Source organism: Phacochoerus africanus, chromosome 10, assembly GCF_016906955.1.
Source record: "Phacochoerus africanus isolate WHEZ1 chromosome 10, ROS_Pafr_v1, whole genome shotgun sequence".
NCBI lineage: Eukaryota > Metazoa > Chordata > Mammalia > Artiodactyla > Suidae > Phacochoerus > Phacochoerus africanus.
Window position 1 is genome coordinate 44,926,092 of NC_062553.1, and position 21,281 is coordinate 44,947,372.

The window sequence follows — 21,281 nt, forward strand, 5'->3', positions numbered from 1 at the left end:
TTGGAAGTGATGGTTTTACTTTTGATTAAAAACTGTCCAGATTTAAGTTTCCTAAGGGCAAGGAACTTTTCAAGTTTCTTCCAGCTTGTCAGTCTAGAATCTTATTCTTCAGGAACGAGAGTTACATAACCTTTACCTAAAATTGGTATTGAAGGAAAATGAATGAAAGATGTTCCTCAGTCCATGAGTAAGTTTTTTAAATGGCATGAGATAAAGACTTTTTATTGTAATATTGTTTAGCATATCATAATTGAATTAAAAAATATAGCCAGGAATAATTTTCTCTTGTGTACACTTGTTAGCTCTTTTGTTAGCTTGATTGCTTTTTCTTGAGTGTTTTGAAAGAATGATTTGTAGGGTGAAGGAGGTCTGATATCTTTCTTTTGAGGCCCAAGAAATGTGGAGATTTGTTCTGCAGCCTGTCTGGAAGGAGTAAACTGAGAGAATAACTTAGAAGGTGAGTAATTAATTTCTCTTCCTTCCAAGGAGCCCTCACTTACTCCACCTTGTGACACAGCACCCAGCATTATCTTTAATACAGTATGAAGGATAAATAATTGTACTCGCAGAAGACCATCCTGTCATTGTCGGGAAACTGTTACTGGAGTGTCCAGACATGTTCCAAAAACCAATCCACGCTTTTCAAATACATGCAGAGCAAGAAGCACGTGTATATTTTTCTTCCAAATCATCATACTCAACTAAAGGTGAGGAATAGGGCATATAAAAAATTGACCCTTATAACTTTGCTACAGTATAAAATAGAGTCTCAAGATTGATTCGATGTCCCTTCATCAATTTTTCAATCAGTGTGAAATGGAAAGCATTCTAATTCCTTTTATTTTTGTGACATTTACTCTGTGATTTTTAAATTAATAAACTTATCATAGAAAAGCTTTAAGAGTTCCTGCTGTGGTTTAGTGGGTTAAGTTCCTGATGTTGTCTCTGTGAGGATGCGGGTTTGATCCCTGGCCTCACTCAGTAGGTTAAGAATCTGGTTTTGCCCCAGCTATAGCAAAGGTTGCAGGGGTGGCTCAGGTCTGGTGCTGCTGAGGCTGGGGCATAGACTTGCAGCTGCAGCTCCAAATTAACCCCTGGCCTAGGAGCTTTCATATGCCAAAGATGCAGCTATAAAATGAAAAAAAAAAAGAAAGAAAGAAAGAGAAAAAGAAAGAAAGAAAACGCCTAAAGTACAAAGTATAAAGGAGCTAATAAAAGTTGCCAGCAATCAAGCAACTCAGAAATAACTACTGTTTACATAGTCAACCTCATATACATACAGACATTTACATCAATATTTGTATGGAAACAATGCATGACATTTAAGAAATACATGTGTGCATTAGCTATGATTAGTAAATAATTATATAATTCTACACTATAATTTTAAGTTATTAAGTCACGTGGAGTACATGGATGTCATACTTTATAAGACATTCTATTATTTTTGGACAGTTACATTATGTATTGTCAAGATTTTTCTACATAAATCTCACTACATATCAGAATATTACTCTAAATTTATGGAAGTGAAAATACCTGGTCAAGACCCAGAAGTCTTTTAAAAGGTAATAACATATAATGTAAAATTTTCCTATAGATATAAAACACATGCACTTGTATCCTATCAACAGAGTGACCTCATCCATTCTCCCTAGAAAATACAGGGCAGTTTCCACTGAAAAAAAAAAAAAAAACCTTAATATTCAATAGGTAAAAATAGTCGCACATTCCTTAAATTTATGTTTTCCTTTTTTTTCTTTTTGCAGTTATTGATCACATTTGTTGTTTCTTTTCTTCTTGTCTCGATTTTCTATTTGAGAACTTATCATTTAAAAATTTCACAGGTTTGTGTAAAAAACTCTTTTCCCCCTAGTTCTTTATTTGCCTTTAAATGTAAAAATCAGAAATTTTTAAATTTTATTTACCCAAACACACACACACACACACACACATTGAAAAAGTTAATGGAAAAAATTGGTAAGTAGCTTTAAAATCTTGTTATCAAGAACACCTCTATTTAGTTTACTACTGAGCAATTTTATTTCACTATATCACTATGCATGTTTGATTTGTCTTTGGATTGCTTCTAAGTTAAACTGGAGTAATTATCAAATTACCATTTTAAAACAGCAGAGGTCTTACTGAATATCAAGCTTTACTAATTATTTAGAATGTAAATAATCACAAGGTACAGCAGGAAGAGTCTAAGGCCACCAGTGCTGGTTCCTAGGTCCTTCTTTTTACACTCTCTGGCAGATTGACATGTGAAGGCTCTAAGCACTATATTCTTACTAAAAACAGCACGTTATTTCAATTTTAAAATATTTCTTCTTTATTCTCTGATAGTTATGTAACTTCTGTGACATTTTCCTATGAGCCATACCCATATACCCAAGGTTTGCTTACTATATATAAGTGTAAACAGACCAGATGCATTCCACTAAAGTAGTCCACAGAGAAAGAAGGACTGTTTGTTAGGATGTGATATTTGTGAGCTTGCCAGAAAGTCTGTTATTTGGACGTTTCCAATGAATTTTGACCACATCATCTTCCTTTTTCCTCCCAGCCATGTGAGTGATCTTGGGAGTGGTTCCTCTTCAAAACTGACCCTTGATATGGCTGGACCCCTGTCTAGCTCCTTGATTACAGTTTTTTTGAGAGACCCTGGGTCAGAGGAAGCCACCCAATCTGTGACCGGATTCTGATCTATAGAAACTCTAAGATACTAAGTGATAGATGAGTCTGTGGAGCTTGTTAGAAAAAGACTAAATTGCTTAAGAGACAGTGGGAATCTCGCTTTGAGGATGATGCCAGTGATAACTCAAAAAAAAAAAAAAAAGTCAGAGTTCCCATTGTGCAGTGGACATGAATCCAACTAGTAACCATGAGGTTGTGGGCTCAATTCCTGGCCTTGATCAGTGGGTTAAGGATACGGTGTTTCTGTGAGCTATGGTGTAGGTCACAGATGTGTCTCAGATCCAGCATTGCTGTGGCTATGGCATAGGCTGGCAGCTGCAGCTCCAATTTGACCCCTAGCCTGGGAACATCCATATGCCAGGTGTACCCCTCCCCCCAATAAAGTGAATAGGATGTTTTGGGAAACTAGAGGAAAGGAGAATGCTTGATGCATAGTAGAAAGATTAGCAGCAATATGGCCTTCAGTAACGACTGCAATGTAGACAGTGTGTCTAATGGACCATGTATATAGCTAGGGAGATTTCCAAGCAACTTGCATAACGCATTTAAATCTGCCTGACAGCCCCCCTTTCTTCCTACTGTAAAATGTAAAAGGAGAGCAAAACACTGAGAGAAGGAGCCAGAAATTGATGGTTTTGAAAATTCTTAGCCTCTCCAACTGACAAATGATGCTAAAATCAAGAAATTTCTTTGAGAGATTTCTCATGGTGGCTAAAAAAGTTAAAAACCTGACTAGTATCCGTGAGGCTGCAGGTTCGATCCTTGACCTTGCTCAGTGGGTTAAGGATCCAGCATTGCCACAGCTGTGGCATAAGTTACAGATGTGGCTCAGATCCCATGTTGCTGTGACTGTGGCTTAGGCTAGTAGCTGTGGCTCTGATTCATCCCCTACCCCAGGAACTTACATATGCCAAAGGTGCAGCCCCCAAGAAAGAAAAAGAAAGGAAATTATAAAAGAAATATCTTTGAGAAAGATCAATTACATGACATTGCTAAAAAGGCATGATTTACAGATGAATATGAGTGTGTTACTGTCACATCTTTTGTCGACCTTCAGAAAGATCATTGGCAGAGCCTCAGAGGAGTAGTCAGCCACAGAAAAGATTTTTAAGGGACACTTAAGGGTTTATATCTGAGAGATTTATGGGCATAGTTTTGTCTGATGGAGTGACTGCAATGCCACACAGGAGGCCCACAGGGTGGCAGTATGTGGTGAAAAGAGTTTGTTGGATTTCCCTCTGCCCCTACAATTGAACTACCAATAAGCAGCATGAGAAAACTACTCAACTGAAAAGAGATGCTACCTTTCATGAAAAAAGAATAGCTCGGAGGGCAGAACCAAGAGCCCAGATGGAGACAGAGAGAACCAATTAGAATTATTCCCTGGCTTTGGGGATATAATGAGGAAACTTCCAACAATTATCAGGATGTATTTCAGAAATGCTATGGATCAGTAATTCATATTTAGTTTCTATTTCCCCCTATTCTTGTTACCATGGTATTTTGGGTGTATGAAAAGACAAGGAGCAAATATCTTGTCTCTTTATCTTCACAAATCTGCAGAACAAGAGGAATAGTATAAAATAAACTGTTTATAAGGAACTACACTTAAGGGCTTTCATTCACATCTACTATATTATTTGATCCTTGATAAAATATTATCAACAAGCCCATAAAGACAATGTTTTGTTTTGTTTTCTTTTTGGCTACACCTGTGACATGCATAAGTTCCCTGGCCAGAGGTTAAACCTGTGTCACAGTAGTGACAATGCCAGATCCTTAACCTGTTGTGCCACCAGGGAACTTCAAAGACAATGATTTTTTTCACACAATGGAAGAAAACAACAGATTTATATGTTGATAAACTATTATTAGAAACTTTAAACTTTAATACAGAAGTTTGTCATTAGGCTTGCTTGGTTTGATATCTTGGGTAAAATGAAAATACCTACATCCAAAAGGTAGTTGTGTTTCTCACAATATGGAAAAGTAGGTAACATCAAAAAATTTACTTGATGGAAAAAGAGAGTGGAAATAATCCTTAGAATTATTACTTTTCATTTATATGTTATCCCATCTCAAAGATATATTATCACCAATAAGGTTGGAAGCTATTTAACAGTATCTATTTAAACAGAATGTATGCATAACATAACTATACCCTAGCAATGTTATTCTTAGGTATATTACTAGCAAATATATGTGAATATGTTCCCCAAAACATATGTACGTGGGTGCACCTAGTGACACTATTCATAGCAGCTCAAAACTGGGGGGAAAATGTGCACCAGTAGTTGAATGAATAAATAAATTGCAGCATATTTATAAAATGGAATATTGGAGATGAGAATTCATGAATTACAACTATACGTAACAACATGTTGAGTAAAAAACCAGACTCAAAATCCTACATACCATATGGTTCTTCTTACATGGAATTTAAATATAGTCAAGAGAAAGGTACTGTTTGATGTCAGGGTAATAGTTGTCTTCAGGGAGGAGGACTAGTGATTGTATTGTTTAAAGGGAGTTTCTGAGGCTTTTGATCTGTGAATACAGAGTACATGGGTTTGTTTACCTTATGGAATTTTAAACGTATAGGTATATTTGCTTTGCTAACTACAAACTTACAACTTGTGCACTTTTGTAAATGTAAGCTACACATCAGTAAGTTTATAGAGGAAGAAAAGGTAAGGTTATTTTAAAGACAATACGTGAAAAGTAGTAATCCAGACAAAAAGAGATAAGAATTTCTTTGGAAAATATTTTACTTAAAGTTTATATTTAGGGAGTTCCCATTATGGCTCAGTGGGTTATAATATCCATGAAGATGTGGGTTTGATCCCTGGCCTTGTTCAGTGGGTTGAGGATCTGGCATTGCTGTGAGCTGTGGTGTAGGATGCAGATGTGGCTCAGATCCCGTGTTGCTGTAGCTGTGGCATAGGCTGGCAGCTGCAGCTCTGATTCAACCCCTAGCCTTCCATATGCTACAAGCATGGCCTTAAAAAGCAATTAATTAATTAATTAATTAAAATTTATATTTATTGTAAACTAGGAGAAAGAACAAGTTTTGTTTTTTAAGTTATTTATAGGAGTAACTATCTCAGAGATAAAGGAAAACAATATATAATTCATAAATTATGATATGCTAAGATTTCCTTAGCATTGCAAATCTATGACATTTTCTTAGAAAGCCACAGCACTTCTTCACATTTGAAATAAGATACTCATAGATTGTGTTATTCACAAATTTTCAGGTTGTCCTAACTTAACAGAAGGAACTTAATTGCCTCATACAGTTGTGTAGAAATAACCCTTGGATTAGCTCCTATGATCTAGAGGAATCCTGGAAGAATAAGAATCTCTCTTTTTCTTCTTCTTTCGTCATATCTCATCACTGTTTGGCTTTATTTTGAAGTCCACTTTCTCAGCACAGCAGAGGAGAAATCTTCTCATGGTTAGGTCAGTCTCACCCTTACTATTTGACAAGAGTTAGTATCTCAGTGCCTTAGTCTCTTTGTCCATAAAATGGGGACAATGGCATCCAGCTCACAAGGTTGTTGTGAAATTGAATGGGCCATGCAGATGTCCGGAAGAGTGCTTGGCACACAGTAACTGACTTTGACCATCCAGCCTAAACTTTGCCTTTGAAGCTGGACTCAAACTTGAGATCTTTCTTTGATGCTTAATAAGCATCTCAAATTGAATAGCTCCAAAACTAAGCTCCTGGTATTTTCTCCAAACTTGCTTTTTCATCTGTGTATACTATTTTTCTAATTGCTCAGGGCAATATCACCCTTGACTTCTTTATTTCTCTCACATCCTATTTCAAACATATCAGTAAATACAGTCAGCTTGACCAGTGCTAACAGAACTTTATATTGATGAGAAGGGTCCATATCTGTGGTATGCAATATGGCACCACAGGCTCATAGGGGTAACTGAATTTTTAGTTTTATTTCATTTTTAGTAACGAAAATTTAAATTTGACTGCATTTTTTGGCCATGTTGGATGACACTAACATACCTTCAGAGTATATCTAGAATCTCACAACTTATTTATTTATTTATTTTTTGTCTTTTCTAGGGTTGTACTCGTGGCATATGGAGGTTTCCAGGCTAGGGGTCTAATCAGAGCGCAGCCACAAGCCTATGCCACAGCCACAGCAGTGCCAGATCCGAGCTGCATCTGAGACCTACATTACAGCTCAGGGAAACACCGGATCCTTAACCCACTGAGTGAGGCCAGGGATCAAACCCGCAACCTCATGGTTCCTAGTCACATTTGTTAACCACTGAGCCATGATGGGAACTCCAAGAATCTTACTACTTCTGGTGAATAATCCTAGAACTACCATCCTTGTCCAAGGCACTCTTATCTCTGATCTTACTATGGAAACAGCCCTTTGGCATTCTCACTACTGTAGGCAAGGCAATGTTGATGGAATCTATGTTACGTTAGAGCAGTACTTCCCAAAATTTGGGACATGAAGGCAGAGTAGAAGGATTTAAGCTCATTTTCTCTTATGAAAATATCAAATTACAACTAACCTTTGAACAACCTTTAATAAAATAGACTGTAAACTACCAAAAAAGATATCCTATACCCAAAGAAAAAGAAGAAGCCACATTGATACGGTAGGAGGGGCGCTTTCATGATAGAAGCAATTCCATACCTGCCAGGTGAGCAACCCAAAGACTGGAAAGTAACTATATTTCAGAGGTTCTCCCACAGGAGTGAGAGTTCTGAACCCCAAGTCAGGTTCCCCAGCCCAGGATTCTGGCATTGGGAGGGGGAGCCACCAGAGCATTTGGCATTGAAGTCCAGTAGGTTGTATGTCCTGGAGTTCCATAGGATTGAGGGAAACAGAGACTCCACTCTAGGAGAGTACACATAGGATTCCATGTGTACTGGGTTGCAGGGTAAAGCAGGAACTTCATAAGAATCTAGGTCAGGCCTACCTGTGGGTCTTAGTATTCTGGGAAAGCAAGGGACAGCTGTGGGTCATTGTGGGGGCCGGACATTGGAGGAAGTGATCCTGAGATGGTGTGAGTTTCCCTAGAGACTCCGTCTTGGAAAAATCTGGCACCACACAGCAGGCTTCAGAAGCTCCAGGCCAAAAGCCAAACAGGCTTCCCAAAGTTCTCCTAGGTACACAGCTTTCTCTACTCACACCCAGAGCCAAGCCCCACCCACCAGAAGGACAAGACTTAGCTCCACCTATTACTGGACAGACACCATCCCTCCTATCAAGAAGCCTCTAAGAAGCCCCTGTATCAATTTACCCATAAGAGGGCAGAAACCAGAAGCAAGATAGGCTACAATCCTCTAGCCTGCAAGAAGGAAACCAGATGAAAAGCTATGCAAAATGAAAAGGTGGAGAAATATAAGCCAGGTGAAGGAACAAGACAAAACCTCAGATAAGCAGCTAAGTGAACTGTAGATTAGCAGTCTCCACGAAAAAGACTTTAGAATGATAGTAAATATGATCCAAGATTTCGGAAAAAGCTAGAGCAGTACTTTCCAGTAAGACCTCCAGAGAACCCTCCTCTTACTTAGAGCAAATATCCTATGCAGCCCCAGCATGACCTTGCCTCCTTGGCGCCTTTCCGATTTTTATTCTGCTTCTAGCCCTCTGACCTTGGCCTCAACAAAAACATTCTCAACAAGGATCTTTGCTTTTGGTTTTTCTTCTTCCTGGACTATTCTTCCTCCAGGAATCCCCAGGGTTTGCTCTTGGACTTCTTTTATTTCTTCCTTCTCACAAAAACCCTCCTGTCTACAGTTTCTAATTTTCAATCATCCTCCCCATACTTTCCATCATCCTCCACTAATTTTTCTTTTAGCATTCATTAGTAAGATTCTAGATACTTTGCTTAGTCATCCATTGTCTGTTTCCTTCACCAAATGAAGCTCTAGGAGGGAAGTTTGTTTTGTTTATTGTTATTCCTTAATCATGGAACTATGCTCTTCCATGGTAGGTTTTCCGTAAACCTTTATATCCATTGGGTAGATGTGCTATATACTTGGCAAGACTTGCTTATATGGATTTCTTCAGTCTTATGAGTATTTGCTTACAATGTATATATACACATGACTTCCATTAACTAAAGTTTTTAGGCAAAATATTGAGTTTTGACTAATATGAATAAATATATATGAAAAATTCATGATAATATTACTTTAAATACAAATTTTTCTTTGGTACTTAAAATTTTTCAGCAGGCTTCTTTGCAGATTCCTCCTGCAGTAAAATTAATTAACTTATTTTTATTTTTTCTATTATAATTGGTTTACAGTGTCCTGTCAATTTTCTACTGTACAGCAAAGTGACCCAGTCATATATATATATAATCTTTTTCTCACATTATCCTCTGGCAAGCTCCATCACAAGTGGCTAGGTATAGTTCCCAGTGCTAAACAGCAGGATCTCATTACTTATCCATTCCAAATGCAGTTTGCATCTATTAACCCCAGATTCTCAGTCCATCCCACTGACTTCCCTCCCACTTGGCAACAAATTGCTCCAAGTCCATGAGTTTCTTTTCTGTGGAAAGGTTCATTTGTGCCATATACTAGGTTAGTGATATCATATGATATTTGTCTATCTCTTTCTGACTTACTTCACTAGTATGAGAGTCTCTAGTTCAATCCATGTTGCTGCAAATGGCATTATTTTGTTCTTTTTTATGGCTGAGTAGTATTCCACTGTGTATATATACCACATCTTCCTAATCCATTCATCTTTGGATGGACATTTAGGCTGTTCCATGTCTTGGCTATTGTGAATAGTGCTACAGTGAGCATACAGGTGCATGTGTATTTTCTAAGGAAACTTTTGTCTGGATATATGCCCAAGAGTGGGATTGCTGGGTCATATGGTAGTTCTAGGTTTAGTTTTCTGAGGTACCTCCATACTGTTTTCCTTAGTGGTTGTACAAATTTACATTCCCAGCAGCAGTGTAGGAAGGTACCTTTTTCTTCACACCCTCTCCAGCATTTGTTATTTGTTGTTCATGATGGCCATTCTGACAGGTGTGAGGTGGTATCTTGTGGTAGTTTTGATTTGCATTTCTCTCATAATCAGTGATGTTGAGCATTTTTTCATGTGCTTATTGGCCACCTGTATATCTTCTTTGGAGAAATATCTATTCAGGTCTTTTGCCCATTTTTCAATTGGGTTTCTGGCTTTTTTGCTGTTGAGTTGTATAAGTCATTTGTACATTTTAGAGATTAAGCCCTTGTCAGTTGCATCCTTTGAAAATTTTCTCCCATTCTGAAGGTTGACTTTTTTTTTTTAATGGTTTTCTTTGCTGTTCAAAAGCTTGTCAGTTTGATTAGGTCCCATTGATTTATTTTTGCTTTTCTTTTTTTTTTTTTTTTTTTGCTTTTGTTTGTTTGTTTTTTTTTTCTTTTTAGGGCTACAATTGCAGCACATGGAGATTCCCAGGCTAGGGGTCAAATCGGCGCCACAGCTGCTGACCCACACCATAGCCACAGCAACACAGGATCCGAGCCACATCTGCAACCCACACCTCAGCCCACAGCAATGCCAGTTCCTTAACCCACGGAGCAAGGCCAGGGGCCAAACCCACGACCTCATGGTTCCTAATCAGATTCATTTCCACTGTTCCACGATGGGAATTCCTTGTTTTTATTTTTTATTTTTATATATAACTTGTGTAGACCACCAAGTTGAGCTCATGTATTTTTTCCAATTTAACTTTGTCCTATGCTATTTTGCAAAACTTCTTCAAATTTAATGAAATAATGCTAAATTAACTCCTCTTTACAAAAATCTTATTATGAAATTTTCTCAGATACAGATATTCTTATATTTTGTCTTAAAATATCCCAAATATTCTATTAAATGTTAGTTGACATTTCTTCAAATAAATTATGTTTGTTTAGGAAAAAACGTAAGCTCCAATGATTGTCTTATTCTCTTAATCCATCAAGGCTATTTGTAAATATAAGAATTTATTGTAATACATTATAAAGTATTATTACTAGCATTCAATAAAAGCAATTTTTGTTTATATTGGTTTCCACTGCTGCCAATACTTTCTTGGTTATAAATAAATTTACACTGAAAATCTTGAAATGGTTGTAAGGTAACTTAATAGAACTGCTAAAATCCACAGTTCTCTAACTGTGCACTGAGGTGCCATAGTGACTTCACAGAGGCACCATGGAATGTTTTAAATTTCACAGCAAGTTCACAGTGTCAATGTTATACCATGATACATTCCTTCCAATGACAGTATATCTTAATGAACCTGGGTTTTTTAGATTTTTTTATGTAACACCAAGTTATATTAGAAAATCAAAGTGAAACCAGAAATGAGGGTGGCGATGAACAGTCATCTTGAGGATTGAGAAGTTGTGTAATACCCAACTCATCATACAAACCATTACTTATAGATTGTGGTTATTTAAGAAGAAAAAAAAATATTATTAAAAAATATGTGTGGTGTTTTTCCAATGATTACTGAATTGTTGGGATATTAAAACTTATTAAGTTGTGTAGACCTAGCTACTTAACAAATGAAAAGTTAGGGATTTCCTTTGGCCTAGCAGCATTGGGAAAATATTATTGATAACAGAAAATCTGAAAGCCTGTGGAGACGGGTTATTTGTTCTCTATTTTTTACTTTTGTTGCTTCTTGAAATGCAGTTTTTCTTATTTTCCAATTGTATTGATACATAACTGACATACATCACTGTATAACTTTAAGGTGCACAGCATAATGGTTTGACTTAAAATTTTTGTGAATTGATTACTGCAAAAAGTTTAGTTACCATCCATCATCTTATATAGATGCAATAAAAAAAAGAAAAAAAGGAAATTTTCCTTGTGATGAGAATTCTTACATCTCTCTTTTAACAATTTTCCTTTATGCCATACATCACTCATCATAATATACATTACCTCCCTAATGCAAATTTATCTTTTAATTGAAAGTTTATCCCTTTAGACCACCTTCCCTCACTTTTAATTTTTGTGAAAAAAAAAATAATAATAATTTTTGTAATTCTAGTAAACGTTTATAGGAAAATGGTATGATGAATCCCTTCATGCTATAAAAAATGATTTATGAAAATGAGTTAGTGGTCCTGGTCATAACCACTTTCAGTTTGTTTATCACCAGTAGAACTTGGAAGCACTATTCAATTTGGATTTGTAACAAAAGATGATCAAGAATAGTGAGGTTTCAGTTTCAAAAAAACTTCAAAACAGAGTTTGGAGACTTTGGATTTGACAAAACCCAACTTAATTCTGCCAAGGCACTCTTTACCCTAATTTTTCAAGCTCTGTGTATTTGTGAAGAAATTTAATCCTTATGTTACTGATTGATTTATACTTAACTCATCAAAATGTTTGGTAAATGCTACAGCATTTGATATCCAAAGAGCTTTATGAGCAGTTACATCTGGAAATTCTAAAGTTTTATAAATCATTCTTGAACTTCTCTTCTTTAAACCAGAAAGCCACATTTTTTTCCAAAGCATCTAGAACTAGAATCTCAAATTTGACTTTATTTTGTTGGAGTTCAGAAATGGAGTAGAAGAAAACTAGTGAAACATTTTTGAAGGTTCCTCTCAACTGTTTAAATGAACTAGATTTGGATTGCCTAAAATAGAATATTATTTCTATTATAATATTTTATTCTAAGATTATTTCTATTGATAACATCTATTAGATAATACAGATGCATATTGCATAATATGTGTAGATCATATAGATATCTATAACCTTTTATATTATAATATTTAATATAATAATTAAAAACCTGAGTAATAGTCAATTTTTTCATACATGCTGCCTTTTAGTGGAATTATTCCAACTCTAAGAATAAAATATTGCATTTTAATCATTTTACAAGCTCTCAATGCCAGGTCCAAGCCACATCTGCCACCTACACCACAGCTCACAGCAACACCAGGACCTTAACCCACTGAGCAAGGCCAGGGACCTAACCCATAACCTCATGGTTCCTAGTCAGATTCATTTCCACTGAGCCATGATGGGAACTCCCTACAAGTGCTCTTAGTGGATACATTTAACATCATAAGCTATAGTGGCTAATTTTTTATCTTCTTTTTCATTGCTGAAAACTTCAAAACAAACGTAGTATTTTAAGTGAAATGAATGTTGTCTGTTCCTTCAAAAATGTGTCCTGCAGCAAGCAATAGTTAACATATTAAAAAAAAAAAAAAACTTAAAAAATGCATTAGATCATGTCTGCAAAAGACAAATGTTTGTTAATCACATTGTTATTTGGCCTAACATTTCAATGTCCTCAACATAAGACATAAATGAAATAAAACTAAACTCAAAGCAAATACTAAATGTGAGTAATCATTTCTATTTGGCAATCAACTCACTAAAACACTATGTGCACATCCCTTAGATACAAAAAGACGTCATATGATCTGGAAATTTACTAGGTTAAACCATACTAACCATCTTTAAGTTAATTACTGGTCAAATATAGGCAATTTCACATGGTGAAATCTGTATCTGTAACTGTATTGATACCCTTATCAATATGGAAAGTATTATTTCTAGAAAAATTGCTTTATCGGGAAGAACAATTTACATATTTTTAAAGAACTGTTCATATTATTTTCATATGTCTTCTAATCCAAATACTTAATTAATCTGGATATTAACCTTACACCTTATTAGTTCTCCAAGCCTATGGGTCAAGATAGCCAGTTTCTGTAGTTATAACCTGTACGTCTCAGTGGATTAAAAAAATAACAAATTTAGTTTTCACTCAGGCTAACTGCCTGGTCTGCACTGTCATCTTCACTTCAGGACCCAAGTTGATGGCATGCTGATGGGCATGGAGGCAGAGGGAAATGGAACAGGATGAAGAATACATGGGTGCATAACACTTCCTCTGGAAAGACCAACAGTTCACTCCTACTCATGTATCATTGGCCAAAAGCAAATTACTTGACAAACAATATCCATGGAAGAGAAGTGACACCATCCTGCCAGGTGCCCCTAAAGTGAGAAAGCAGAACATTAGTAAATATAATACTGACACTTGTTTTTTTTGTCATTTTAGGGCCACGCCTGTGGCATATGGAGGTTCCCAGGCTAGGGGCTGAATTGGACCTGTAGCTTCTGCCCTACACCACAGCCACAGCAAAGCCAGATCCGAGCGATGTCTGCAACCTGTACCATAGCTCATGGCAATGCCGGATACTTAACCCACTGAGAGAGGCCAGAGATTGAACCTGCATCCTCATGGATGATAGTCAGATTTGTTTCCACTGAGCCACTCAGGAACACCTATAATACTGGCACTTTTCATTCTTACATCATCTAAGATCCACCTCAGAACGAAGGCCTTCCATAACACCTGACATTATTTCAAGTACAACAGAGGAAAGATCTGTAATTATGAATGACAAATTCATGCCAAGTTTATAAGAATTCATTAGGCATGAAATTTAGCAAAGACAGTAAAAAATACTGTGTAGGATGAGGAAATAATATTTTCCACTATTTTATTTGAATAAACTTTCTAGGCTTAGATTCGGTTATACCTCCTGCAGTAGGGCTAGAACATATAAACCAGTGGGTATGATTTGAACCAGCATGAGATAATGATGCTTTAAAGAGCCTAACAGACTGCTGATTCTAGCTGCCTTGTGTTTCTCCAATCAAGTCAGTTGGCAGATGTTGATTCAGTCAAGACTGAGGGGAAAAAGAATAAGCCCAATATTTGGATTTTGGCTTTTGGAGGCATGTTGTGTGATCTGGATCACATTGGCACACTCTCAGACACATTTCCCTTATATTCTTCTTGTCTTTTATTTGTGGATGTTTGATCTCAATAAGATGCACAGCCAGGGCCAGGGATGATAGACACCACCATAGGATTTATCATTCTATTTCATAAGGGAGCAAATTGTACACACAAAATGGTCAAACCGTCTATATGCTAGTGGGAGGAAATTCCTTAGAGAAATAATTTTGTATGTGAGGTAAAACATTTCAAGGAAAAATTATGAATAATAAAAAGGTGATAAGCAATAAAGTCTTACCGTACAGCATAGAGAACTATATCCAATCTCTTGTGATAGAACATGATAAAGGTAATATGAGAAAAGGAATGTATAGATTAGCTAGCTATCTAATGGCAGATGTTGATTCATCTAGCTATATGATTGGGTCACTGCTGTACAACAGAAATTGGCACAACATTGTAAAGCAACTATATTTAAAAAGGAAGTAAAAAAACAAAAAGAAAAGGTAATTTGCACAAATTGGACTGAGCTTAAGTCACAACTCAAACAAATTGCACGTAGTAGTTGAACATTTGATTTCTTTTTAGTTAAACAGTTGATAATAAGTTAATTATTAGTCAGCTTGAATAATTTTACAGTAAATATAAATGATGCATTTTAGAATCTTATGAGCACCAATATTGTGATACCGTAATTTTAAAATAATTATTTTTTAATTAATTTTAATTTCCTTGTCCACACAGAGGTAGTATCACTAACTGTCTCCAGTGTGGTTATAAAAGTACAAAATTGATGTTAAACCCAAGGCACCCTAGGTCATTTTCTACAGCTTGTAGCTTCTCTTTGTTTGATTTAAAAGACATCTGACGTTTTTATAGGCTAGAAAGTTGACTCACTAGAAAGGAATATGAACCTCTAGCTTGGAGACCACCTTGCTGTCTTGATAGATCACAAAGTAAGTGAGCAAGCAGCCAGGAAAATACAGCTCTGGTGAAACTGTGTGTGGACTAGTTAGTTCTATTTATTCTGATCTGACCACTTTATTTACTTCATTTTTCTTTTTAAATGTATCTATTCCACACTTGAGCACTAGAAAGCATCATGGCATCATCATACAACATTGAGTAATTCAAATCCTAGGTATTAACTTTAAAATATAAGAGCAAGCCAAGAATTCTCATGCAGTACAGCAGGTTAAGGATCTAGTGTTGACACCACGGTGACTCAGGTCACTGTTTTGACATGGGTTTATCCCTGGCCTGGGAACTTCCATATGCCATGGATGAGAACAAAAAAATAAATAAAAATAAAATAAAAATAAATCATTAAAGCAAATATATTATTAATGTAAATATATTATCAAACATGTAATATAAAATAGCCAATGTAATTTTTCATAGAAGTATTCATTCTTTAATTAGCCATAATGGATCACTGGCTGGAGTTTTGACATTTTTTTTCCCTTACAGTTTACCTTCTTGTGAAAGAAGTTTTGATTGTTTTTAAACAACCTGTTATTTTCCATAGCTGAATCTCTGTCTAATGGATAGGCCCAGAAATACTTTTAAATTCCTCATTTCCTTTCAACTTTTTTCTTGGCATCTACCTTTGTATCATCCTGTTTTCCAGATGGTACGTCCTTGTTTATGGGCCATGGCTCGGGTATTCCAATATTATCTTTTCTAGATCTTTCACATAATATATACCCTCATCCACAGAGTTTTATTGAGCTTGGGCTAAGCCTTGTGGCTTCCATGGCTGTCTGGGATATTATTTCACTTCAAAAGCCAAAATCAATCCCTTTCTCATCTGCTATTTTCAAGGTCCAATTTTTACACTCCCACTGAGCAAGAGATCAAATCAATGATTTCACCTTTTTTTTTTTTTAACATCGATATTCCCTTCAATATGTTTTTAATGTGCCTGAAGTTCCACTAGGATCTTGGCCAACTTTTCTGCATTTATCTGTGTCCTCCCATACTTATTCAGAAAAGAGCCCCTCCCAAAGTTGATCTCCCTCATATTTTGTAAGTTTTCTAAGTTGTGCTTGCTAAACTGAATTAAAAGTTGAATTTACTAAGTTATTTGAAAAGAAATGATCAATTTAATTTTTAAAAATATTTTATTAAAGTATAGTTGATTTACAATGTTCTGTCAATTTCTGCTGTACCGCATAGTGATCCAGTCATACACATATGTACATTCTTTTTCTCCTATTATTTTCCATGCTGGCAGTTCTATCATAGGAGTTTGGGAGTTAGTAGATGAAAACTATTACATTTAGAATGGATAAGCAATGACATCCTACTGTATATAGCACAGGGAACTATATCCAATCTAATTTTTAAAACTCTTTTCTAAAAGGTTTTTGTCAAGTAGAAAAAGACTTCATATTTCTGTGAACTCACAGTTTATTTCTTACCATAAGTATATTATATCAATAAGACACATGGTTAAATTTATTATCGGCAAGTAGAAAAAGTTAGATTTCATGCACCTGGTTTGGTTTTCACCTTTCTGTATATATTTACCCTTTTTAACATAGAACTTTGTACTTTAAGAAAGAGTTCTTGGCATAATTTAATGTCATCCGTGAATTCCTTGTAGTCAGTGGCTTAACAGGAGTCTTAAAGAGTCCTACCCACAAAATGTCATGAGCTATTTTTCTTGCATTTGTACTTGAGAATACCTTGGGATTTTCTGTGCTTTTCTTAACTGACTCCAACTGCCAAATCCCTGACCACATCATGGGCAGTGACTCCACAACAGAGATAAATCTATTATTTTCATGAGCTTCAGCTGAAATAAATGCACAACTTATAATGGGAGATACCCTTTGCTAGTCTCATTTTAGGGAGGAATTTTATTGGCCCTGAGATAAGCATTGTGTTCCTAAAAGAAATTTTATTTGAAAGTTAAAATTGGGTCAAAGGAATAAATATTTACAAAAATGTTATGGTTCAGACATCCCAATGATGCCAACATGGTTTTTGTTCTTCCCAGTTCTACAGGATGGATGTTCTTTGGTTGAATTCAATATCTTAAATAAAAATATGCTGAGTTTAAAAGGTAGGACACAAAAGCTATTTGTCAGGACTATTTTCAGATTGCATTTGAAATTCCCTCTCTTTATGTTAAACCTCATTCCAACACACAGGAATGACAAGACTGATGTAATTATTTAAACAGAAACAAAGAAGTTTCTGTCCATAGTTGCCAATGATGTTGATGCAAAACCACTCCCTTAGCGCTGAGTGATGAAAACTAGGCAGATAAAATGTTGTAAGCACCAAAAGCATCATTTAGGGAGTAATTCCAGGGAACTATTGCATCACTTCAGATGCTCAGACATTCCTTATGGGGAGATAATTGAGAGTCATAATCTGTTCAAGTAATTTATGACTAAAGGCAAATAAAATAGTTTGAAGATCTTTTATATTTCTTTCCCTTTGAAGGGGAAAATGTTCTATTCATTTAACAATGGGAGGAATGATAATAAGAATCAAAAATGGGAGGCTTGACAGAACACCATAAATCAACTATAATAGGAAAAATGGGAGGGAAACAAATAGTTGGAGTGATCCACGTGACAAGATGAATAGTTAGCACAATATTTTGGTGTCTGATTAACTATTTGGATTAATAAACCAGCTTTGACATGGTTGAAATTTATTTGCTTGATTTTCCTCTCAGTAGTAGACTTGAAGTTATTTTAACAAGTAACAAATAATATGATGATGTGACTTACATACTTACTGTTGAAGTTATCTGAATGCTCTGACAACTTCCCACATGTTGATGGGACTTTAACAAATATATAATCATTTTAGACTAGTTTCTTTAAATGAATAGGAAACAATACACTGATTTTTTTTCTTTAGAAAGATGTTACAGGGTGAAACGAAAAAATGTATGTGAGATTTCTGTGCTCATTATAAAATAATAGAAGTTCTACTAACTTTGAAAGAGACTTCTGTTTTGTTGCTGTCTTTAAATGGTGAGAAACTACTTCTGTATCCTTATTTCTTACTTGCCATAAGGTTAGTTTCAAATGTCTTTCTTTGTTTTTAAGGACACATCCGCAGCTTATGGAAGTTTTGAAGCTAGGGGTCCAACTGGAGCTGCAGCTGCTGGCCTACACCAGCCACACTGCAACGTGGCATCTGAGTCACATTGGTAACCTACACCATAGCTCATGGCAATGCCAGATCCTTATTCCGCTGAACAAGGCCAGGGATCAAACCCACATCCTCGTGGATACTAGTCAGATTTGTAACATGCTGAGCCACAATGGGAACTCCTCAAATGCCTTAATTTGTTTTTTATTTCATTTATTATTTTATATTGAAGAATGATTGATTTACAATATTGTGTTAAGGAGTTCCCGTTGTGGCGCAGTGGTTAACGAATCCGACTAGGAACCATGAGGTTGCGGGTTCGGTCCCTGCCCTTGCTCAGTGGGTTAACGATCCAGCGTTTCCGTGAGCTGTGGTGTAGGCTGCAGAAGCGGCTCGGATCCCACGTTGCTGTGGCTCTGGCGTAGGCCGGTGGCTACAGCTCCGATTCAACCCCTAGCCTGGGAACCTCCATATGCCGCGGGAGCGGCCCAAGAAATAGCAACAACAACAAAAGACAAAAAAAAAAATATATTGTGTTAATTTCAGGTGTACAGCAAAATTAATCAGTTATACATACATCCATCTTTTTTCAGATTCTTTCCCCCCATAGGTTATTACAGAATATTGAATAATGTTCTCTGTGCTATATGGTAAGTCTTTGTTTTTTATCTATTTTATATATAGTAGTGTGTACATGTGTATATGTTAATTCCAAACTCCTAATTTATCTCTCCCCCACCTTTCCTCCTTGGTAACCCATTTCCTCTTCAAAAGTTTATTTTTGAAGTATGTTTCTGTTCTGCCAATAAGTTCATTTGTATCTTTCTTTTACATTCCACATATCAATGATATTAGATGATATTTGTCTTTTTCTGACTAACTTTGCTTAGTATGAGAATCTCCAGATCCTAGGGTTATCCTTACATACTTTTTGAAAATTCTTTCTTATGTAATGATATAATCAGCATTTGAAAATAGTGCCCAGAAGGCAGGTTTATCATAACACATTAATTCCTATATTTATATATTTTTAGTATATCAATTTTATAGAAATTCCCTTACATTTTATTTTTTAAGTAACAAATTTCTAACATTTAGAATATAGCTGTGTGTTCCTCCACACAATAGTCTTCTAGTTTTCTGCTGTGATACCAGGCACCCATGCAAGAGTGGCAAGTAACATAATGTCTTTTCTATCAAAGGAAATCTTGGTTACTCCATTTTGCTCTGGTTTCACCTTCCTGTGACCCCTACCCCTCCCCTTTCCCTCTTCTCCCATTAACAATGTGTTTCAAATTAGCCAACAGGGAAGAGTGTGCACCCTGACCTGACCAATGAAAAGGGGACAGGAAAATCACCTGCATTAGGGATAAATAGGGGAGGGTCCCTTGTTCTGCCACACACTTTTTGGAGTGCCCATGCCCTTCTGCAGAAGTAAAGAGCCTTGTCAAGATTTCTCCTTGTCCATGTGTCTCACTTTTTGACACTGATGACCTGAGCCAGAGTAACTGTAATTTCTAACACAAGGATACATACACATTAATGGCATGTACAGAGCTAACACACACAACACTGAGAATTGTATCTTCATCCAAAAATAGAGATTTGGTGATGTGGACTGAATCATATACCCCAAAATTTATATGTGGAAAGACCTTAACTCTAATGTGACAACATTTGGAGATAGGGCCCATAGGAAATAATTAACATAAATTTATGTCAAAAGGGTGGGACCCTATCTGATAGGATAAGAGTCTTTATAAAAGAGACACCAGAGAGTTCCCTTGATTTGCTTCATTATCTTTTTGTCCTTCTCATGAAAAGACCACAAGGAAAAGGCCATCCACCAGCCAAGGACAGAGCTCTCACCAGAGGGATGCCAGTTGGTTGGCACCTTGATCTTAGATCTTGCAGCCTCTAGAACTATGAGAAATGAATGTCTGTGGTTTCTTTAAACAAATAATCCCTGATATTTCTTTATGGCAGTGTGAGCAGATTAAGACATTAGGACTTAAGCATTTAACAGAAAATTAAAGACAAAGGAATTTGTAAAAATTAGAAATCAAGATTTTTTAAAAATTTATTTACTATACAGTAATACATTCTATTAGCAGATTCTCATTGAAAGGATATAAGCTATCCTCAGAATTTTCTTCAACAATTCTGAAGATAATTGGGAAATATGTTTGGAAAATTTCAAGGCAAACACTAACCTTATCATGGGAAGTTTTCCTTCATTTGCAGCCTTTAAACATTATTATAGTCATTTACAATCAGAAGAAAAAACACCAGCACATTCTAAATCCAAACCATCAGAGTAGGACAAACCACCTTCTACTTTTGTTAAGCAATTTTATTAATATAGTGGGATTGTAAGAGCAAATCAACCTACTCTTCATGAAGTTGGTCATGGTTCAAGTTGGCAGATGTTAAACAAGAATTTTCATGAGGGCACAGACAGGATAAGAGTCCCAGAAACCAATAAAATATACAAGCATTTCTTTTTCAATTATAGATATATTCTCTGCATCAGGCGCTTTTAGTAGTATGTTTGCCAAAGAAAGAGAAAGAACAACACTGCTGACAAATGTCACTGGGTTAAGAGTCCATTAATGAACTTCTCTTAGAAACTGGCTTCTTTCAACTTGATCTGCTGTGTCTCTCCTGATGATTTAAACTTTTGAGTTTCCTGA